Source organism: Phocoena sinus, chromosome 12 (genome assembly GCF_008692025.1).
Source record: "Phocoena sinus isolate mPhoSin1 chromosome 12, mPhoSin1.pri, whole genome shotgun sequence".
NCBI classification, from domain to species: Eukaryota; Metazoa; Chordata; class Mammalia; order Artiodactyla; family Phocoenidae; genus Phocoena; species Phocoena sinus.
The window spans coordinates 87,920,350-87,927,728 of NC_045774.1; the positions used below are offsets into that span (position 1 = coordinate 87,920,350).

Here is a 7,379-nt window from a genome sequence, read left to right on the forward strand (position 1 = left end):
TGTCGAGCCAGCAGACTCATAGAGCTCTTCGTTGGCACCTGGGGCTGCCATGCCACCTTCCACACCTGGGATCATTATGTCTTCTGGCCAGACTCTGTTGGCTCCTTCTGCCAGACCCAGGGAGATATGATTCCCAGAAAGAAAGAGCTGGACTGGCATCTTCCACATCATCTGACTTGTTCTCTTTGGGGAGGGCAGCTAGCTTCGGTGCAGGGGGAAATTTTAAAGCTCTGCAGCCACAGGTCCTGGTGGGGTGAGAGTCAGGGCTGGAATGCAGGAAGCAAAACACAGGGCCAGAGGGATCACCAAGCTCCCTTCAACCCCAGCAGGCAGAGGAGCAAACTTTGCATCTGGGAACTTTCCCAGCAAGTCAGTACTTACCTCTCCCAAAGAGGGTGGGAAGAGGTATGTTGTAAGCTCACCAGGCCTGCCTTCTGGCTCACTTCAGCCAGTGTGAAAAGGATGACCCTTTTAAAGTTACAGGGCCACAGCTGCAGGTCATGGGAGCTGATAGGAAGGCCCTGAGCCCTGACAAAATTTGATTTTATGCTGTTTCCCAGAAGGAGAAAGGGCATGCATTCAATAAGCAGCTTATTTTTTGAGTTTTAAATTTTGTTATTCTATATTTTAAGAGTAAGTCATATGCTTAGGTTTTTCTTGTTATGAGAAGTAAACAGTTCTTTATGTGGCCAATATTCTTAGAACCAAGTATGGAGCTGTTCTTGTAAATATTGAGCTTTATGGCTTTAAGAAAAATAAGTGGCCATCCTCATCTGGGTGAGCTAGACGTGGCTCCCACTAGTAAATTTCCCCCTAGTCCAGGGGACCTGAGCAGGGGGCTCTAGAGGCTGCCTGGAGAACTGGCAGGGAGCTGCCGTGACCCAGTGGCTTTGGCAGTTTGGGAAAAAAGGCTGCGCTTAAGAGCCTCTCTCTTGACTGGATGTAGCGCTGAGATGCTGGAGCCCAATAATGGACAAGGCATGGATGCCCACATGCCGCTTCCAGCTTGAAGATGGAGGAGGCCACACTAAAGAACAAGAATGGTCTCTGGGAACTGATAGTGACCCTCAGCCCACAGCAAGAAGACAGGACCTCAGTCCGGCAACCATACAGAATGAATTCTGCCAACTACCTGAATAAGCATGGAAGTGCATTCTTCTCCAGAACCTCCGTGTAAGAGCCCAGCCTGGCCAACATTTCATTTTGACCTCATGCACAGTCAAGCCCACCCAGCTTCTAACCTACAGAACTGTGAACTAATACATTAATGTTCTTTAAGCCACAAAGTTAGTAGTAATTTTTTTAGGCAGCAATTGAAAACTAATACAGACAGCCTCTTAGCATCAGAGCTGTGGCTTCATCTAAAATCTTTAACAGCCTAGGATTTTGGTTTAACCAGATAAACTATATGGTAGGGGAAGGAGTGAAGACGAGGTGTAAGATGACAAAAACAGACTAGTTACCCTGGAGTGAAATAATAAGAAATATATGTGTTGGTCTCTTGAAACGGTTCCTGATGCAGAGCTCCTAAACCCATTGTAAAGAGGGGTGATAGGAGAATCTTTTGTTCTAACTTTTAGTCCTTGATTCCAGTGGGTGACACAGAGCTCCTGAGATCTTTGAAATTTTCTGAGTGATAGAAATATATGACACCAAACCCCCAAATCCTTTGAAATTTCCTGGAGTGTCTTTTGTTCTAATGAGGTGACTCTTTCTGGGTTCCTGAATGGGGGATGGTCACCAGAAAGACCAAGCCATAATTAGAAGCTTGGGGTTTTAAGCCCCACCTCTCATTCTCCAGAGAGAGGAGAGGGTCTGTAATGGAGATAGTAATCAGTCATGCCTTTGTGATGAAGCCTCATTAAAATCCCAATAGTACTGGGTTCAGAGAACTTCAGGGTTGGTGAACACATCCACGTTCCAGGAGCACAGCAGCCCAATCCACCTGCTGACCATTGGCTGCTGTGCTCCTGAGGAGCTCAATGTATCCTTTACCCAAGTCCTTATGCTTCCTCAAGGCATTCTGGGCACAGCAAAGAAGACACAGGCATTCCCTGCTGGCCTGCCATCTGGTGGGTAACAAAGAAGATACCTTGTCCACAGAGATGGGGCGATGCTGTCCAAAGAAGGTCATTTCCTCAGCTGTGGCCATGAAAGGGAGTCCCTGAATGCAGGCAATGACTTTTTCCCTGCAAGAAAAATCGGGCTACCTCTTTGGATGCACCACCAGCAATTTTAAGAAAATCTTCACTTGTTTGCTTTGTAAGCCTCAGTGTACTAGGTCCCCATGTGATGTCTGTGCCTGTGTAACGCTAGGTCTCTGTGTTACTCACAAACCTAACCAGAGCTTCTCTACTCCCTTGACCCTGCAGTTTCAGACAAAGTGCTTCACCTCTCTTGGAAATATTGAGTCCTTTCAAGAATCTTGAAATATCTTGAAATGAAGGCTACAAAGATAAATTCCTAGCCCTGACTATAGTCTTGTTATCAATAATCTTGCTGTAAGTGCCACTTTCGAATTTGTGATTTACTCTCTCTGGATCTGAAAACCTGTGATTATAAGGCTCTGAAATCATTGCTTAAATTATATTCCCCATATCGTCAACTTGAGAAGCTCCATACTGGGAGGCTGAACTATTCTTCTCAACATTTCAACACTCTGTCATTACTGCAACTTCCAGTTGGTCAATATCGGGTGAACCAAGGCAACACTTCTTGCATTCTTTACAGAAATCAAAAAAGGAATAGAAACATTCAATCAATAATACTTTCTTCTTGGAAACCTCATGATGCAGGATTTGCCTGACATAAAGCTGCCCTTCAGTACAGAGAGAGAAGAAGGTTCCTACCCCCAGGGTTCAGTTGATTGTCCACTGGTTAAACTACTGGAGGGCTTGGCCCAGCTGGCACAAAGAACAGGCTTTTACATTCCATCTTAGTTTCTTTTACATAATTAATTCTTGGGCAGTTCCAATTCAACTGGTCTATTACTTCGTACAACTGTCCCAAATTCTTGTTGGCCAGATCCATGCCTTTCCATAACAACAGGATCAGCTCCTTTTCATGGGAGCCCAGCCTGGTCCCGGTGGCCCCAGCAGTGATCCCAAAAGCGTCACCGAGTAATCCGGAGATGCTGTCATGACAATAGATGGGGAGAGAAGTGCCATCGAGAGATGGTGAGATGGGGAGGAAGTGAAAACGGGATAACCTGTGCTAAAATCCTCTTCGGAGAGAAAAAGAAAGAGTGTGCACCCCTCTCCACCTTCCACGTAGTCCCTGGAATCAAAAGGGGTAACCAACACCCCAAGGCCGCATCTGACCGGTGTCCACACTCCGGGCAGGAGGCGTGCATGCCGACCTCTGAGGGCCTCCCCAGTTCTCTCTGAGCAGGTGGCCACGCCGCTGGGCCGGCGACCCCTCCAGCTGCTGGAGCGCCAACCTCCACGGTGTGCTCAGGCTCCCAGGCCCTGCGGCTACATCTTCGAAGCGGCTTTGGTGACGCTGCTTTCTTCTCAGTGCTGGTCAACGAGCTCCTGGAAGCCAGTGAGACACCTGGATTGGGGGGTCGTTTTGCTGGCGACCCCCGCAGCGGGCCCTCACAGCCTACCCATCCTCAACAGTCGGCCGCACATGACGGGCAGCGGGCGCGGGTCTCCAGGGAAGATAGGCCTTCTCATCCAACCTGGGTGTCATGTTCCTCGCGGCTAGGGCGGAGTCAAAACCCTGCGCCTCCTGGCCTGCCTGAGCGTCACGCCCCTGATCTTGGGTGGCAGCACCCGCGCGTGGTCTGCCCGCAGCACTTGGGATTCTTGCCGGAGCTTGCGCTAACCCCCAGGACCTGGCGGGGCCCCGGGGAGCCAAGAGCGGAGAAAGAGTGGGCTCCCGGGTCAGCTCCAGGAGAGAGGCCAGGCAAAACCGTCGCTGGGCAAGCGCAGGCACTCCCCGGGCCTAGGCCCCTCGCAGGCTGATACAGAAGCCCCGTCGGCCCAGGAGGCAAAGCCGGACGCCCCTGGGACGCAGCCCCGGGAGGACCCCCGGAGGGCCTCCACGGGGTGGTCAGCGGCAAGAAGGCTGGTGTCCAGGAGGCCCCAGGGTCTGCGGTGGCTCCACATTTCCCGGCCGAGTCCGCAAGCCCCAAGCTTCCGGGATGGAGACGCTGGTCCCCCCTGTGGGGGGACCACAGCCCCCGGGCCCGGGGTGGCGGCCACGCCCAAACTGGAAAGCAGGCGGGCCCGTACCTGGGCCCTGCGGGGACCACGGCGCCGGCCAGGAAGAGGAAACGCCGAGGCTGCTGTCGGCCGCCTGCAGCCCCGGCCCGCGCGCCCTTGTCCGCCCTCATCCCGCGGCTACGGTTGCTGAGCCTGGGGCGGGGCGGAGAGCTGAGGCGGAGGCCTCGCCAGCGGAGGCCTGGCCTTCGCTGCCCACCGGCTCGGTTCCTCGCGCTCCACCGCGTAGACGAGGCCCTGTCCCTCTCTGGGAGAGAGGAGGGGCTGAGCTTCCGCTGCGCAGCCTCCCGCCCGACGGAGACCAGTTCCTGGTGTCGCTCCCACGTGTCTAAGCGCCCCGAGGCCATGGCAGCGGCACCGGCTTCCTGGCAGCTCCAAGGACGGTAGTGCCAGGTCCCGGGGGGCGGTCCCAGGGCGGGCGGGAGGGAGCTCCGGTGGCTGAGGTGACGCCGTCCAGTCGGTTGGCGGCTCCCGGCACACTTTGTTGGACTCGGACCCTCTGCTCACCGGTCCCTGCAGTGCGGACTCAGATGAGAACTTGGAAGGCTTGGGGGCCAAGTTCCTCCCTCGCTGTTCACCCCGCTGCATCTGCATGGTGGAACCCGAGATGCTGCGCCCCGAGGAGGCCCGGCGGGACAGAGGTTCTCAGCAGGACCCGGAGTCCCTGGCCCTCCCCAACGCTGGCAGCGCGGCCCTCAAAGCCACCACGGTGACGCTGCCCAAACTCGGCCAACTCTGTGCACGGAGGGAGCCCAGTGCCAAGGGCGGCCGGGGGCTCCTGTCCTGAAGGTCCTTAGTCCCCAAGACGTCTGCTCTAGGCCTGTCCACTTCAGCCCGCCTACCTGCCCGTAGGTCCAGCGCAACTGCTCAGCTAGTCAGCAATGACCTAGGCCAGCGCAAGAAAGAGGGCAGGCGGCCGGTCCTGGATGCTCCGCTGGCCGGCAAGCGGCAGTGGGACCGTGACCTCCATGTGACTCTGATCTCGCCTTCGATTCTGTGACAGTGCGCTGTGGTCCAAGAGACACACGACCCACAGAACATCATGGTGCTGGGCAGTAACACATGGTGTCGGTGCAGGGCGAGGCCTTCCCCACCCTCAAGGTGGAGTTCCAACCCCGATGCAGACACCCACCCCCTCCACCCAGAATCTGTCGCTGTCTTGAGATTCACGTGTCAGAAATAAAGCAAATGCTCTAAAAAAAACAACAAAAAAACCCCACAGAAAACAAACCAAAAAAACCCACGCAGAGTACCACCCTTCTTCCCAATGTCCCCCAATGTCCATGTATTCTGTGAATGTTACCCTACATGGCAAGAGGGACTTTGAAGGTATAATTAAGGTTATGCGGAAATTATCCTAGATTGTTAGAATGAATTTAATCTAGTAAAAATGGAGAAACTTTGAGACACCATGGAAAATGTGACATCACAGGGAAAAAGTCTAGAGTCTCCAGAAAGGAGTGCAACCTGCTAACCACTTTATTTTAACTCAATGAGACCCATATCACATTTCTGACGAATAGAACTGGAAATTTACAACGTTTAGTTGCTTTAAACCGTGAAGTTTGTGGTAATTTATTACAGCAGCACTAGATATAATTTGGTCATGGTCATTAGCATCTGGAGCAAGACTGAATTTGAAATCTAATGCAATGGATGTACTTGAGAAACAGTAAACTATACTGTATGTTGGCAAGTAAAGGTGTCTGATTAATATTGCACAGAAAAGGGGAAGGCATGCCATGAGCATTTGTTTTTGTTTCTGTTTTGTTGTTTTTCTTTAACTATGCAATATCTAAATATTTTGGATATAACCAAGAAAAGTTGGATATGGGGCCTGGCTTTCAGGTTTAGAATATTAAATGAGGACAACAGGCCTCTTCTCTGAATCATTTTGGAATAAGTAGGAACATAGGAAGTGGAAGCTAAGAGATGTGGTGGTGAATGTTCTGGAACATCTAGATCCTGTGGCATGGCAACAAATTTCTAGTAGGTGGAGTCGCCCTAACAGATTCTTTGGTTTATGGGGTTTTCTTTAATTTGTGCCCCATTCCATTCCTGTAGTTGGTTAGCTAGATAATATATTTTCTGGGCCTCCTGATAACTGTCCAGTATTTTTTTTTTCAGCAGAAATGACGTAAGTTGTATTATATTATTTGGTATTAAGAATAGTAACTGGGCATTTACTCCCTGATCCTAACACAACCCCCTGGCCCCAAATCCAGGAGTGAGCCTTAACTGGCTTTTATCAGTTCCTACATCCAAGAGGTACTATGGTGGTTGGGGAGTGTGGTCAAAATGGGTCCATCAACAAATGAGGCATCTTCTCCTACGGCATTTTATTTGCTTTAGGGCTTTGCTACCTAGTGCCATAATACTCTGAAATAGTGTTTTTTTTTAGAAAAAAACCAAAAAAACAAAACATAAAAAGTCCATCATTCAAAACAAGAAATGGAAATTCTATAACTTTATTTTGGAGTCAGAAAATCCTAGATTCTTATTGCTCAGTATCTGGGTATTATAACAAACACCAAAAAATGTGTGTGTGTGTGTGTGTGTGTGTGTGTGTGTGTGTGTGTGTATGTATGTTTTGTCCTAAATAGTGACAGAGGTAAATGGAAAAATTAAGCTTGAAATAGGTATAGGGAGCAAAGGGGATATTTACCTTTAAACAGGATGGGAGCAGGATGCATTATGTCTTGAAAGGCCAAGATTCTTACCGCAGTAAATAGAAAAGAAAAGAATACATTGTAAAACAAAAAGAAAAAATTATTTTTAAAGACATAAGAAATGAAAGGAAGCAACAAGGACCAGATGCTCTAAAATTCCAAAGATAGAAATGAAATGTTTGCCAGTATTTCATGTCCTCTGGGAATGTGCCATATCTTGGCACAAGTTGTGTTTCTACTGGCCCTGATGAACAGACTTTATAGGGGAGTAAAGAAATGGCAGAAATTTTGACTATCTCATGGTGCTGAGATCACAGACTGGAAACTAGAAATTCTGGTTATGCATTTATTTGAAACAAATCACGCCAAATTTAGGCTTAAACTTAGACTTAAAACAACAATCACATTATTTTCTCTTATAGTTTCCATGGGACAAGAATTTTGGAAAGTTATCAGCAAGGTGATTCTGGCCTAGAGTCTCCCA

General features: G+C 49.7%; 1 pseudogene; it reads right to left on the reverse strand.

Moving 5' to 3' along the window:
• Window positions 1-1,391: 1,391 nt before the first annotated feature.
• Window positions 1,392-3,152, reverse strand: LOC116763339 (annotated as a pseudogene).
• Between the last annotated feature and the right edge of the window lie 4,227 nt (window positions 3,153-7,379).